Source organism: Globicephala melas, chromosome 20, assembly GCF_963455315.2.
Source record: "Globicephala melas chromosome 20, mGloMel1.2, whole genome shotgun sequence".
Lineage (NCBI taxonomy): Eukaryota > Metazoa > Chordata > Mammalia > Artiodactyla > Delphinidae > Globicephala > Globicephala melas.
Genome location: NC_083333.1, coordinates 10,695,373 through 10,711,703, shown reverse-complemented (window position 1 = coordinate 10,711,703; position 16,331 = coordinate 10,695,373). Strand labels below are relative to the sequence as shown.

Here is a 16,331-nt window from a genome sequence, read left to right as displayed (position 1 = left end):
TGATTTTAAATTTCTTAATTAAAAGATTTTTTGTGTCAAAAATAACAAATGTTTGTTAAAAATTTATAAATGTATAATATGAAGGGAAAAGTCCATATAAGCTCATAAGCTCACCCCTCAGAGATAAACACTGATAAGGGTCTGGTAGGTATTTTTCTGGTTTTTTAAAAAGAAATGTGTATTCTGATGATTTAAAAGTGGAATCCTGCTATATACGCTCTTCTCAACCTTCCTTTTTCTTTATTTGTTTTTGATATAGATAATGTCATCATTTTTGAAATAGATCATTTTTGTGGCTGTATAATACAGATACACTATAATTTTTTAAAGTAAGTCCCCATTAATGAATATTTCTGCCGTTATTATAAAACTTCAGCTAATATCCTTGTACCTGTCTTCACAGGCTCATGTGAGTGTTTTTGTGTTATAAGTTCCTTGAACCAAAATTACTGAGTCAAAGAATATGAACGTTTAAAAATTTAATGGCAGGACTTCTCTGGTGGTCCAGTGGCTAAGACTCCCCTCTCCCAATGTAGGGGGTCTGGCTTCGATCCCTGCTCAGGGAACTAGATCCTGCGTGCATGCCTCAACCAAGAGTCCAAATGCCATAACTAAAGATCTCATGTGCTGCAACTAAGACCCGGCGCAGCCAAAATAAATAAGTAAACATTTAAAAATTTAATGGCAAATGTCAAATTCTTTTTCAGAAAGGTTGGACAATTTACAGGCTCACCATCAGGGTATAAGAGAACTTATAGCTCCTTAATTTAAGAAATTATTTGCATATGGGGAAGTTGACCTCTTTATCATGTGTGTAGCAAATGTAGCAAAAATTTCCCCCATTTTGTTTTTTAATTTTGAGATGTTTTGGCATATGGGTTTTATCAGTTTTTTCCTTAATGGCTTCTAGGTTTCCTTCTACCTCTTTGTCTGTGTTACCTTCTAGTATTTACTTTTAAATGTTTGATCACTTTGGAATTTATTTTGATGTAAAGGCTGAGATAGGAATCTAGCTTTTACTCCTGTTTATTTTCAAATGGCTAGCCAGATAATATTGCACCATGTAGTGTTTAATCCATTTTTCTCAATTGATTTTGAAATGCCACCATTTATTATATGCTAAATATCCAGGAATACCTGAGTCCGTTTCTGAATAGTATTGTGTTTGATTGATTTATCTGTTCTGGTGTTATACCCATAGTTAAAATGACTTTTTTCCCTACTTTCTAATGTTTTAGTATTTTAAAGAGCCAGGAACCCTTCATTATTTATTTTCTAGAATTTTCCTGAACTATTCTTAGGTATTTACTAATTCAGATAAAATTTGAAATGATCACATTAAGTCTGCCCACCATGCTCCCCTCTACTGCCCCCTTCCCCCCCGCCCCCCAAAAAAAGACCTTAAAAAAACCCTCATTGATTTAGTTATAAACTAAGGAGAAAGGTGTATCTTTTTTTTTTTTTTTGCGGGCCTCTCACTGTTGTGGCCTCTCCCATTGCGGAGCACAGGCTCCGGACGCGCAGGCTCAGCAGCCATGGCTCACGGGCCCAGCCGCTCTGCGGCATGTGGGATCTTCCCGGCCCGGGGCATGAACCCGTATCCCCTGCATTGGCAGGCGGACTCTCAACCACCGCGCCACCAGGGAAGCCCATAGAAAGGTGTATCTTTAACAAGCATCTTTAGAGTGCCATAAAGCACTTTAAGTGCATTAATTATTTAATCCTCTGAATTCTTTAAGGTTGGTATTATCCGTATTTCACAATGAGGAAATGAAAGTTTAGTAAATTGCTCAGGATCCAGGTTCCCATGACTTTTTTTTACTATTTAAATTCCACCCACTATCTCTCAGGTTAGTTTTATTTAAGTAAACTCTCAGATCATTAAAAAAGGGGCAAAGTTAAAACAAAAACCCAAGTTGTGTGTGTGTGTGTGTGCTTTTTAAACCATAAAGTACAAAGAAAGTATAAAGAAAACTGGACTTATAATTCTATCCTTTGGAATATTTTGTCATTTTAGTGTATTTCTGGCCATGTTTTATATCAACAAATAAAATTTTTAACCAGCTGATCATATTGCACATGTGGTTTTGTATTCTGCTATTTTTATTTTAATTATGATGTAAAATATTTCTGTGTTGTAAGCTTTTCAAAAAACGTTGGTTTTAAAAGTCTAATTTATCATATATTTGTTATACATTAAGTTATAAAAATAACTTAATTATTTTCCTATTACTGCCTATTTGATTATTTGTAAGGTCTTGCTATTAGTAAATAATTCTACAGGAGACATCTTTGGACATTAGTCTTTGATGTCATCTTTGATTATTTCCCAGAGAGTTCTGGGTCAAAAAATATGAGGTTTTGATATATTTATATATTGCTAAATTGCTTTCCAGATATCTCGTTCTAGTTTACATTTCTGCCATTAGTGCTGATGTCTTTTAGTGTCACCTCACCCTTGTTAACATTAAGTATAGACTTAATTATTACCAATAGCATAGGCAAAGTGGTATCTTATTTCTGTTTTAAGTTTCTAAATGCAACCTATAACAGCAATAAGATACCATTTTGGTGGGTGTGATTAGGCTTTAAAAAATGTATTGACCATTTGTTTTCTTTGTGCATTGCCTCTTCATGTCCTTTGCCATTTTCTTATTAATTTATAAATATCTTTATTTCATGGACATTGGCCTTTGTCTTTTATTTGTTACAGATATTGTCCAAGTTTATTCTTTCTCTTATTGCTAATGCATGGTATAGAGAAGCCTAAGAATTCTTTTGAACAAACTTGATAATGCTTTGATACCTTCAAAGGCCTGCTTTATCTCAGTATCAATTAGATATCCACTTATACTTTCTTCGTATTTTGTTTTTTCTGAAATTGTTGGCCTTTTTTTTTTTTTTCAATATCATTTGAATTTTTAAGTTGTTTCTGTATGAGCTGTTTGTCAGGTTAGGACTTCCACATCTTTTATTAAGTCGTTAATTTTCTGTAAGCAGTTATTTTATAATTTTAGATAAAATTAATACTACCTATTGTAAACAATTTAGAAAATGCAGAAAAGCGTAAAAAAATTACTCAAAGATAATATCCATTCACTTATTGATATGTTATCTTTCCAGGGTTTTTATATGTATATTTATTTTTTATTTTTTGGGTTGCATTGGGTCTTAGCTGCAGCATGCGGGATCTTCGTTGAGGTATGCGGGATCTTTCGTTGCAGTGTGCAGGCTTCTCTAGTTGTGGTGTGTGGGTTTTCTCTTCTCTAGTTGTGCGTGGCCTCCAGAGCATGTGGGCTCTGTAGTTTGTGGCACGTGGGCTCTCTAGCGAAGGTGTGTGAGCTCAGTAGTTGTGGCGCGTGAGCTTAGTTGCCCCACGGTGTGTGGGATCCTAGCTCCCTGACCAGGGATTGAACCCGCGTCCCCTGCATTGGAAGGTGGATTCTTTACCACTGGGCCACCAGGGAAGTCACTATATGTATATTAAAATATATGAAAAAAACGCTTTTAAAAGTTTAATGAAAATTCTAATATTTTTATAGGGTGTTGTTTCCACTTAAATTAAGTAATAAATGTTATTGTTAATGACTGCATAGTAATCCATTGTATGGATTCCATAACATGATTAACTAGGTCTCTCTTGGTATATATTTAAATTTTTTTTCCCATTGCAGTTAACACTGTAGTAAACATCCTGCTACATATATCTCTAAATATTTATGCAAATACTTATCTTAATAACCTTTGAAACAACTAATAAGGATTTATGTACATTAAAATTTTGATACTTGTGATATATATACATTTTGATGTATTATTTTGTATCAGGAATACCTCTCATAGCAATTGGAAATCCAATCCCTAGTGGCTTAAACAAGTAAAGGGTTTTTTTGTGTGTAGCAAGTTTAGAAGTAAAGCATTCCAAGGTTGGTTCAGTTGTTCAAGGATGTCCAAGTTCCTTCTATTTTTTTTCTTTCTTTTTTAAAAATATTTATTTATTTGGCTGCGCTGGGTCTTAGTTGCAGCATGCGGGATCTTTAGTTGTGGCACACGGGATCTTTAGTTTGTGGCATGCGGATCTAGTTCCCTGACCAGGGCTCAAACCTGGGCGCCCTGCATTGGGAGCACAGAGTCTTAACTGCTGGATCACCAGGGAAGTCCTCCTTCTATTTTCTGTTTTCCTCCAATGTGAGCCTGTTTGCTCACATCTTTATTATTTTTTACTTGCAGATTCACTTCTGATTTCCTCTTGGGAGTATTTATTCCTTTAAATCTTTTAGTGTTTTTTTTTTCTTTTTTCTTTTAGTATTTTCTTAGTTCTCTTTGTTGGGTTTTCTGTTTTAGGCACATGGATCATCCATATATTGGGCATTCTTTGTTTCTCATAGCTGTTTCCTTTTTCATTGCTTTACTTTTTTCCTTTACTTTGTAATTCATTGAGATTATTTCAGGTCTTTTTGATCTCTAACAGAATTGATTAATGGATTTCCTAATGTTGGGACAGATTTTGTATACCTGAGGTAAACTCAGCTTGTTTGTGATGGATTGTTCTAGTATGTATCTAGGTTAGGTTTGCTAATGTTTTAACTTTTTTTTTTGCAAAATTACGTTCATAACTGAGATTGGCCTATAGTTTTACATTTTGGTACTACCTTGGGTTTTGGTGCCTTGATTATACTAGTCTAGTAAAATAAATTCGGAAACATTCCATCTTTTATTATGCTGAAGACAGGTTAAATAGCATAGGATATATTTATTCCTTGTAGATTTGATAGAATTTGTTACGGTCTCTTTCGAAAAGGTTTCATCTTGAAACTTGTATAGATACCTCATAATTTGGGGGGTCATTTTTCTGTTGTTAGACATTTGCTTTTTTTGACGTTTTGGAATTCTGATGCTTTAAAGAAGTCAACATTCTTGCAATTAAATCTTTTTTTTTTTTTGGCTGTGTTGGGTCTTCGTTGCTGCACGTGGGCTTTCTCTAGTTGCGGTGAGCAGGGGCTACTCTTTCACTGAGGTGCACAGGTTTCTCATTTGCGGTGCTTTCTCTTGTTGCGGAGCATGGGCTCTGGGGGTGTGAGGTTCAGTAGTTGCAGCACGTGGGCTCAGTAGTTGTGGCATGCGGGCTTAGTTGCTCTGTGGCATGTGGGATCTTCCTGGACCAGGGATCAATCCTGTGTCCCCTGCATTGGCAGGCGGATTCTTAACCACAGCGCCACCAGGGAGTTCCTGCAATTAAATCTTCATGCATACTCATCATTATTACTTCTTTAGGATATATTTTTGGCAGTGAAATTGCTTGGTTGAAAAGTATACAGAATTTTAAGACTTTTGCTGTCGATTACTGCATAGTTATCTGTCTTGAAACATACCCTGGATTTGTTTTAATCAGGTATGGTAAGGGGACAGAATTTTAGGATTAGAAGGGACTTTTTTTTTTAATTGAAGTATAGTTGATTTACAGTGTTGTGTCAATTTCTGCTGTACAGCAAAGTGATTCATATATATATATTCTTTTTCATATTCTTTCCCATTATGGTTTTTTAAAAAATATTTATTTATTTATTTGGTTGCATTGGGTCTTAGTTGTGATAGGCGGGCTCTTTAGTTGTGGCTCGCCAGCTCCTTAGTTGCCACACGTGGGCTCCTTAGTTGTGGCTCACGGGCTCCTTAGCTGTGGCATGCGAACTCTTAGTTGTGGCATGCGTATGGGATCTAGTTCCCTGACCAGGGATCAAACCTGGGCCCCTGCATTGGGAGCACAGAGTCTTAACCATTGTGCCACCAGGGAAGTCCTCCATTATGGTTTATCACAGGATATTGAATATAGTTCCTTGTACTCTACAGTGGGACCTTGTTGTTTATCAGTTCTATATATGATAGTTTGCATCTGCTAACCCCAAACTCCCAATCCATGCATCTCCCACCCTGCTTCCCCTTGGCAACCACAAGTCTGTTCTCTATGTCTGTGAGTCTGTTTCTGTTTCATAGGTAAGTTCATTTGTGTCATGTTTTAGTTTCCATGTGTAAGTGATATCATATGGTATTTGTCTTTCTCTTTCTGACTTAACTTCACTTAGCATGATAATCTATAGTTGCATCCATGTTGCTGCAAATAGCATTATTTTATTTTTGTTAATGGCTGAGTAGTATTCCATTGTATATGTACCACATCTTGGTCCATTCATCTGTTGATGGACATTTAGGTTGTTTCCATGCTTTGGCTATTGTGAAAAGTGCTGCTATGAACATAGGGGTGTATGTATTTTTTTGAATTTTAGTTTTGTCCGGATATATGCCCAGGAGTGGGATTGCTGGATCATATGGAAGCTTTGTTTTTATTTAATTAATTAATTTATCTATTTTATTTTTGGGTCTTTGTTGCTGCATGTGGGCTTTCTTTAGTGGCGGTGAGTGGGCTTCTCATTGCAGTGGCTTGTTGCGGAGCATAGGCTCTAGGCTCACAGCCTTCGGTAGTTGTGGCTCGTGGGCTCTAGAGTGCAGTCTCAGTAGTTGTGGCACATGGGCTTAGTTGCTCCACGGCATGTGGGATCTTCCTGGACCAGGGCTTGAACCCATGACCCCTGCATTGGTGGGCGGATTCTTAACCACTGCGCCACCAGGGAAGCCCCTGATGTTTTTAGTTTTTTGAGGAACCTCCATACTGTTTTCCATAGTGGCCTCACCAACTTACATTCCCACCAACAGTAGGAGGGTTCCCTTTTCTCCACACCCTCTCCAGCATTTGTTATTTGTGGACTTTTTAATGATGGCTATTCTGACCAGTGTGAGGTGGTACCTCATTGTAGGTTTGATTTGTGTTTCTCTAATAATTAGTGATGTTGAGCATCTTTTCATGTGCCTTTTGGCCATCTGTATGTCTTCTTTGGAGAAATAACTATTTAGTTCTTTTGCCCATTTTTCGATTGGGTTGTTCGTTTTTTGTTGTTGAGTTGTATGAGCTGTTTGTATATTTTGGAAACTAAGCCCTTGTCAGTTGTATCGTTTGCAAATATTTACTCCCATTCCATAGGTTGTCTTTTCGTTTTGTTTATGGTTTCCTTTTGGAAGGGACTTTTTACCTGTCTTCTGGTGTTTCACTTTGTATCTGAAGTTCTCAACCCTTCCTATCAGTTTATAACAGATTTCTTACCTTTGTCACTATTGACATTTTGCGCTGTATTATTCTTTGTTGTGTATGACTGTCCTGTACATTGTAGGATGTTAAATAAGCAGCATCTTTGGCCCCTACCCACTAGATGCCAGTACCCTTACCTATGCACCCCCCCCCCCAACCCCACCCCTGGTTGTGACAACCAAAAATGTCTCCAGACATTGTCAAATATCCTCTGGGAAGCAAAATCACCTCCAGTTGAGAACCACTGGTTTATAACAAAATGCTTTAGAATGCACTGTTACCATTCTGATAAAGTTATACAAATGACTTAAAAAAAACAAACCCTAACAGTATAATGCCTTTAGTGTGAAGGAAAATAACTTATAATTAAGTATATATATTTCAACATGTAAATTAATATGTGACTAAATAAAAGAGCCACCCCTAGAAGGTGGTATTACACTTGTTTATAAGTCCTATATTAATCACTATTAAATACTTACAGTCACAGGGAAATCTTTCTAGGCCATGGCAGGTCAGTGTTTGAACCCAGCTCTGCCACTTCCTAGCGGTGCAACAATAGGCATTTTACTTAATTTCTCAGAATGTTTTCTCACCTATAACTGGGGATGGTATGCCTACTTTATGGTTTGTTTTGAAAGTTTAATGAGCCAGTGTATAAAATAACTTGCCTAAGAGCTATATGTAAATTATATAATCCTTGCTACAACCCTAGAAGGTAGTACTATTCTAGTCCCCATTTTTACAGGTAGAGAGAAGGAACCAGTTTATAAGTGGCAGAGCTGGGATTCAAACATTAATTCCAGAGCCTGTGCTTTCAACTATTATGCTGTACGGCTTCCCATATAATACCTGATGAATAAGGGATACTTAACTGTTAGTTCCTGTTATTTAATTCTTTTTTCTAGCTTTGAGAGACACCCCCTCACCCTCCTCCCCATGTCATTAACATCAGCACTCTCTCCTGGAAATTTTTTTACCTACTGGTTTCTCATTTCCCCTTCAGGGACATATAATTAATCTTCTTCATCCACACTTAGGATAACTATTTATCAAAATTCTGATGCCTTTCTATGTATGACTTTGATATTTCTGAAAGGCTCATAAATAATGCATTCAACTTCCCTTATAAATAAAATATAATGCTTGTCTTTTTATTATTTATTTATGAAGAACTTCTTTTCTGATAAATAACTTCTAATATCAACTGTGTGGTTATATTGTAGCCTTTTTATAACACAAGTGTAGGGAGATAAGAAATTACATCTACATTTTAGGTTTTCCATGTTACAATGAAGGACAGTATGTACATAGGGAATTTGATTTGTTTTACAGTATAATCATATATGGTTCCAAGAGGTATCATATGTTGTGTTAGGCTTGACTTGTTCCTATGTAAACGATAAAAAAAAAAAAATCTTCAGAATATTCTGAGCAAATTTTCATTTTATATTAAAGGAATTTGGTAACCAGAAGTAATTAAATTTTTAATTAATAGTTCTCCACTGTGAATTGTATGTGTGAATATGTATAATGCCCCTTTATATGGAATGGTGGAGGGATGGTTTTATGGGCACATTATTTTTCAGCTGATTTAGACTTAAGCCCTCAAACACAGAAATGGTAAGACTTTTAAAAAAAAAAAGCAAACTTAGTCTTTTATATGGAATTTTTTAAACACTTGAAAAGTAAAGAGTTTAGTATGTAGACCCACCACCCTCTCTCTGTGTATCATGATTATCAATGCATGGCGGGTCTTGTTTCACCTATAGCCCTCCCCACCTTCCCTCCTGGATTTTTTGTTGTTGTTGTTTTTTTGTTTTTTAATTAATTAATTTATTATGGCTGCATTGGGTCTTCGTTGCTGCACGTGGGCTTTCTCTAGTTGGTTGAGCAGGGGCTACTCTTCGTTGCAGTGCACGGGCTCTAGGTGTGCAGGCTTCAGTAGTTGTGGCTTGCGGGCTCCAGTAGTTGTGGCTTACAGGCTTAGCTGCTCTGTGGCATGTGGGATCTTCCCGGACCAGGGATTGAACACGGGTTCCCTCCATTGCAGTGGTTAAGAATCTGCCTGCCAATGGAGGGGACCCGTGTTCAATCCCTGGTCCGGGAAGATCTGTGGCACGTGGGACACGGGTCCCCTGCATTGGCAGGCAGATTCTTAACCACTGCACCACCAGGGAGGTCCCCCCTCCTGGATTTTTTAATAGCAAAACTCAGACATTAGATGATTTCATTTGGAAACATTTTAGTATATATGTAAACATAAAATGCAATACTACTATATCACCTAAAAACAGTAACTAATTCTTTAGTGTTTCTGAATATCTAGTCAGTGTTGAAATTTCCTCAATTGTCTCAACTTAAAAAAAAAAATTGTTCAAATCAGGATCCAAAATAAAAGCTATCCTTAAGATTGGTTGGTGTGTCCTGTCTGTTTTTTTCCCTTACAATTTGTCTGTTGAAGAAATCCACCCTGTAGATTGTTCACACCTGGAATTTCCTAATTGCATCCATGTTGTGTTGGTCTCCATATTCTTGTGCCTTCTGTGTTTCCTCTAAATCGGTAGTTTGATCTAAAGTAGTGATTAGGTCCAGGTTTTTGTTTGTTTGAAATACGGTTTTATGTGTTATATTTTTTGGTGGTGGTTTTGTTGTGCTTTTTAAAAGAATATTTCAAAGTGGTAGCGTGTACCTCTATCAGGAGGCTCATAATGTCTGGTTGTCTCTTTGAGATGTTAGGACTGTTGATCATTGCCTAGATTTCTCCATTCATTAGGATTTGTAAAATAGCAAGTTATTAGCTGGAATAGTTCTGTAAAGAAAAATTCTCCTTGTATATTTTGCTACCTTATGGTGTAGGAAATGGAGAATAAATGCTTACTACTTTTCTCTTTGGTTACCAGTTTTCAAAATAATGACTTGGTTGCCTAGAACCCTTCAAAGGTAACTAATCAGGGTTTTTTTTTCCTTCGTATATCATCAAGAACACATGGATTTAAATAATGTATATGTTTTGGGCTTCCCTGGTGGCGCAGTGGTTGAGAGTCCGCCTGCCGATGCAGGGGACACGGGTTCGTGCCCCGGTCCGGGAAGATCCCACATGCCACGGAGCGGCTGGGCCCGTGAGCCATGGCCGCTGAGCCTGCGCGTCCGGAGCCTGTGCTCCGCAACGGGAGAGGCCACAGCAGTGAGAGGCCCGCGTACAGCAAAAAAAAAAAAATGTATATGTTTGTACTTCATTGTAGTTACTGATTATATTAGTTTACTATGGCTGCTCCAACAAATTACCATAACTGGGTGGCTTAAAACAACAGAAGTTTATTCTCTCACAGTTGAGGAGGCCAGACGTCCAGAATCAGAATCACTGGGCTGAAATCAAGTGTCAGCAGGTCTGTAGTCCTTCCAGAGGTTCTAGGGGAGCATCTGTTCCTTGCCTCTTCCTGCTTCTGGTGGCTGCTGGCATTCCTTGGCTTCCTCACTCCAGTTTCTGCTTCTGTTATCACATTACATAGTCCTCTTTGTGTCTGCTGAGGAACTCCTGTTTCTTATAAGGGTAGATATGATTGCATTTATGGCTCACTGGATAGTCCAGGGTAAACTACTCTTTTCAAGATCCTTAACTTAATTATATCTTTTACTGTATAACGTAATATTTATACGTTTGGTGATTAGGAAATTAATACATCTGAGGGGAAGGGTTGGTTCAACCTACCACACTGATGCTCAGATTATCTCATCTTTGGCCATTAAATCCTTTAAGTCGACTCCTTTGTTACAAAGGGAAGTCCTTTGATAAAACCCCAGTAGGTGCCAAGATGTTCCACATTTATCTTGTATATTTCCTGCCCCAGGCCGGGACTCAGAGTTTTTCCAAGGAACCCTGGTTACTTTTTGTGGGAAACAGTGTTTAGAGACCACATTCTAGGTGCTAGGGGCATAGCATGTATTTTTCTTAGCAATTTTTCTGAAATAAATTACGCTTTTACTTTGTTTTCTTAAACAGAGTACACTGGATATCACTGAATCTTTTATCAATGACTTAGTATGAACATTAGTTTTGGGACCAAGCTATATACTGGTGACTTCCCCAAGTGCTGCTGAATTTTTAAAAATTAGGTTTGTTTGCTTTTACTTTAAATGTAACCAAATTCCAGTTCAGTTCTAGTCATTGTTTTATTTTTTCTCTGTGACCCAGTCATCCAGTCTGTGGGACTTGTTTCTCACCTATGGGGCTTTTCAACGAACTGCACTAATCTCTAAACTCTGCTTTTTCTATATCCTTTGTTCTCTGACTCTAAGCAAAACTAAGTTTGTTAGGAGATAAAATTGGATCTTATAGAGTATAATAGTAAGTCAGATGGGAAGGGAAGTCTACTCAGCTAAGCATTCGAATGCATGAGGTTTTCATTTCTATTAAGCTTGAAGGCTCTTTTGGAGGTGGAGCAGTGTGGTGGGGGAGGGCTAGTTGCTCTTTGATGCGTGGTGAACAGTGCCAGACCTCTGGTAACAGCTTTAGTAAAGGTATTCATTTATTTGAATTTGAAAACGATTCAGAGTTTAACCAATAGCTTAAAAAAAAAACACTTTATTTTAAAATGGTTTTAGACTTATGGAAAAGTTGGAAAGATAGGACAAAGTTTTCATATACTGCACATGCAGGATCCCTTGTTAAAAACATGATGTATTAGTATAGTACGTTTGTCAGTATTAATGAACTAATATTGACACATTACTCTTAACTGAAGTCCCTGCTTTATTCAGATTTCCTTAGCTTTTTCTTTTTTGGCAGAAAAGTAGAATTTATTGGTGGGCGTGAGTAAGGAGGGGACAGTGCCAAGGCTCTCATGAGTCCAGGGCCCGCTATTTGTCCAGGGGCCACGATTAGGGATGTATTTGACCCCACAGCCATCTGGGATGAGCCGCTTTTCTGCCACCATATTTTCAAATTCATCTGTATTAAACTTAGTAAATCCCCACTTCTTGGAGATGTGGATCTTCTGGTAGCCAGAGAACTTCAGCTTGGCCCTGCGTAGGGCATCAGTCACATGCTCCTTGTTCTGCAGCTTGGTGTGGGTGGACATTATGACTTGGCCTATGTGGACCCTGGCCGCTGTGCCCTGGGGCTTTCCAAAGGCACCATGCATACCTGTCTGGAGCCTACATTGGGGACGGCACGCCAGTCACAAACGTTCACTGGAAAGGGCTGTTTCCAGGCTCTCTTAGGGCAACCCATTACAGGCAACAGGCTGCATACACTATGGAGGAGGCTGCTGTTTGCAGCCGTTGCACACCGGGCCCCCACGGAGAAAAGAGCATGTTTGGCTTAATTGGCTGCAAAGCCTTAGTTTTTTCTTAATAACCTTTTTCTGTTTCTAGATACTATCTAGACACCACATTACATTTAGTCGCCATGTGTACTTTGGCTCCTCTGGACTGTGACAGTTTCTCTGACTTTTTGATGACCTAGTCAGTTTTAAGAAGCACTGATCCGGTATTTTTAGACTGTCCGTCGGTTGGGATCTGGCTTATGTTTTTCTCATGAATAGACTGGAATTGTGGGTTTTGGGGAGGAGACCACACAGGTAGAGTGCCACTTTTGTTGCATCATATCAAGGATGCATACTATCAGCGTGGCTTATCAGTGTTATCTGTGTTGATGCTAGCCTTGATCATCCCTGCTGGGTAGTGTTTGTTACAGTTTCAAGAAACTGAAGTTTCTCTCCCTCCCTCCCTGGCCTTTCCATACTGGTATCCTTCGGAAGGAAGTCAGTATGTGCCTCCACGTACTGTCATGAAATAAATCAACCGGGTTGATTATAAGCAGATTTTCTAGAGTTTTTTCTATCTTCTAACCAATGTTAACCTTTGTGGATTTTTTCTTTTAATCAGTGTCTAGAATTCTATGAGCAGTTTTTAAGAGAATGGTGATGGGAGTGACAATATGGTATGTTTCACTTAGTGTTTTTTGTTGCAGACAAAACATTTTGTCTGGTTTAAGCATAAAAGGAATTTTTGAGAAGATGTGAAGTAGTTTACAGAGTCATTGAGAAAGCGGGGAGACATAGATTGTAGGCCGTTGGTTCTCAAACTCTAGCATGCATCTCAAGAGCTTATTAAAGCACATTTCTGGGCCCCACACCCAGAATTTCTGAATCAAGATGGTCTGGGATGGGGTCTGAGAATTTGCACTTTTAACATGTTCCCAGGTGATAGTGATTCTGTGGTCTCAGAAGCACACTTTGAGAATCACTGCTGTCTCTGGCTAAAAGCTGCCACAGAACTGGCCTGACAGGCAAGACTGTTTTCTCTGGTGCTGAGGAGCGTATGAAGCTCCATTATAATACAGTTGCTATTGCTACTTTCACTGATGCTGTTTCTGCTTCAGGAACTGGACTAACCGCTGGGAAGCTACTGAAAGCCTTACAGCAGCAAGAATGGAACCTTGTTTCTTTACACTGCTCAATTCTGAACTGAAGTTGCAATTGTGTGTGTCTGATTGGAGAGCCTTAGGTGACATGCTTGCATTCTGGTTTCAAGCGAGACTGGGAATTTGTGTTTGAATTCTGTTTTGGAGAGCTGAAACTCATAAAATGGAATGTCTTTAAATGTAGAAAGACTAAAAAATGATGGGCAGCCGTGGATATGACAGTTGTCTACTATAGCAGTGCTCTGCAAGGGGAGAAAGAACTTGCACCAGAATGTAAATTAGTGTACTGCTTCCTTCATCAGAAAATGCCCGATGAACTGAGCAATGTGCTTAGGGTCTTAGTTGATTTTATGTTCTTACACAAACTCCTTATCTTATTAGACCAGCAACAATCTGCATACTATAGTAGAGTAACACTGTGCTAACTGTAAAAGCACAGGGGAAAAGGGAATCTAGTGTTTTAAGATGACTGATCTTAGTGTATAAGTTGGCCCTGAAGTATGGTGATACTTGAAGCAGGCTGGCAAATTGGGAAAAATGGAGAGTGTAAGAAAAATAGAGGTAAAACTGAGAGCTCAAAATATCCAGGGTATCACCCCCCACCATAAGCTCTCTAGGACAGTGCTGTCCAGTAGAGATGTAGTGTGAGCCAAAGGGTGTAACTTAAGTTTTTTCTAGCAGCCACATTAAAAAAGTAAAAAAAATCAAAACAAACACTTCCAAATACAGAAACAGGTGAAATAAATTTAAAAAAATAACAGCTTTATTCAGATTTAATTCATATAGCAAAATAATTTTAATTAAATTAAAACCATTAAAACCATTTAATTTAATTAAAACCATTAATTAATTAGTGGTTTTAACTCAAAACCACTAATCTTTTAGTTGCTATGGATTTTCCTTTTCTGGACATTACATATAAATGGAATCATACAATATGTAGCCTTTGGTGTCTGGCTTCTTTCACTTAACATAATGTTTTGAAGGGTCATCCATCTTGTAACTTGTCTTGTAACTTCATTCCTTTTTTGGACATATAATAGTCCGTTGTCTGAATATACCAAATTTTGTTTAGCCATTCATCAGTTGATTGACATTTGGGTTTCCTTTTTTTTTTCTTTCTTTAACTTTTATTTTCCCAGATAATTTTTATGCACACTAAAGTTTTTAAAGCCTGACAGAATTTTCAAGTAAATTAAAACTCACACAAACCCTCAGCTTGTTGGGAGAGTTTCTGGGCACAGGCCTATGGTTAGTGGTCATTGAGTCATCTACCCGAAGCTCATTGGGTTTCCTTTTTTTAGCTATTATGAATAATGCTTCTCTGAACATTTGTGTATAACTTTCTGTGGAGATTAATAATGTATTTTATTTACCCAGTATATTCCAGATGTTACAGTTTCTACATGTGATCACTATAGAAAGTATTAATGAGATAATAAAATTTTTTTTGTACTAAAGTCTTCAAAATTCCATATATATTTCATACTTAACACATATCTTAATTTAGATAGCCACATTTCAGGTGTTCAGTAGACTCATGTAGCTAGTGGCTGCCATATTGGAAAGCCAAGAAGTAACTCATTGGGACTTACGTGCAAAGTGGGGAAAGTCGCAGTTTTCCCCGTGTCAGAGATGTTTGCTTGCTGGCTCCTAGACAGATATGCATTACTGTCTTGCTCCCTTTGCCTTTGATTGTTCCCAGTTGAATACTCTTCTCTCCTTTGCTTCTTTAGATCCTTGCTATCTTTTAAAATCCTGACTTATGTTCCTCTTCATCAGTGGGTTTTAGTTATTCCAGCTCACTTTTTCATTTACTTATTTATTTAGTAAATGTTTATTGAACACCTTCCGTGTGCTAGTCACAGTTCTAGGTGTTAGAAATGTAGCAACGAGCAGAATACATAAAGTCTCCATTTTCGCTGAGGGTCTGCTTGAGTATGGAGCAATATTTAAACAGTCAGATATTTAGAGAAATAATTTCAGATAGTGATAAGTGCTATGAGGATAATAAAACTGGCTATGAGGATAGCATTTAGGCTGTTACCAAGCACTGATTTATTCTTGTGATTGTAAACACATACCACAATAAAGCTGATTAAAAAATAATTTATGCTAAAATTTACTAGTTTTAACTATATAGATTCATGAGTTTTCACAAACCTATATAGTTTGTAACCATCACCATAATTGTTTTATAGAACGTTTTACCCCAAAAAGTTCTTTCATGACACTTTGTGGTTAAATTCCCCCCCCCCCCACTTCTGGGCAAATGCTGATCTGCTTTCTGTCATTATAGTTTGTCTTTTCTAGAATTCATATCAGTGGGATCATACTTTTTGTATCTGATTTCTTTCACTGAGCGTGATGTTATTGAGATTTAGCCGTGTTGTGTGATTAGTAATGCATTCCTTTTTGTTGCTGTCTAATATTCCATTGTATGGATACACTATTATTGGTCCATTTATAGTGGGCATTTGGGTTATTTCCAGTTTTTGGCTATTATAAGTAAAGCTGCTGCAAGCATTTGTGTACAAATCTTTGTGTGGAAATATGTTTTCATTTGTAGGATTTCTGTATCATATGGTAGGTATGTGTTTGTAAGGAACAGCCAAACTGTTTTCCAAAGTGGTTGTACTATTTTGCATTCCCACCAGCAACCTTACTGACAGTTGGTTAATTCAAGCACAAAGTAAGGATTAAATGCAACTTCACTGATAGTGAATTCTCAGAGTTCCAAGCCAGGTCCTGAAGTGGCATGATGTA

General features: G+C 37.7%; 1 protein-coding gene and 1 non-coding gene across 3 annotated transcripts in view; one reads left to right on the top strand and one right to left on the bottom strand.

Moving 5' to 3' along the window:
* The window catches only part of RABEP1 (rabaptin, RAB GTPase binding effector protein 1), a 248,969-nt gene that overhangs the window by 155,218 nt on the left and 77,420 nt on the right, over positions 1 to 16,331 (top strand). The window lies entirely within an intron of this gene.
* On the bottom strand, positions 12,340 to 12,475 carry LOC115856215 (small nucleolar RNA SNORA70). Its single transcript, XR_004040738.1, has one exon. It is a non-coding gene; the product is annotated as a small nucleolar RNA SNORA70 (small nucleolar RNA).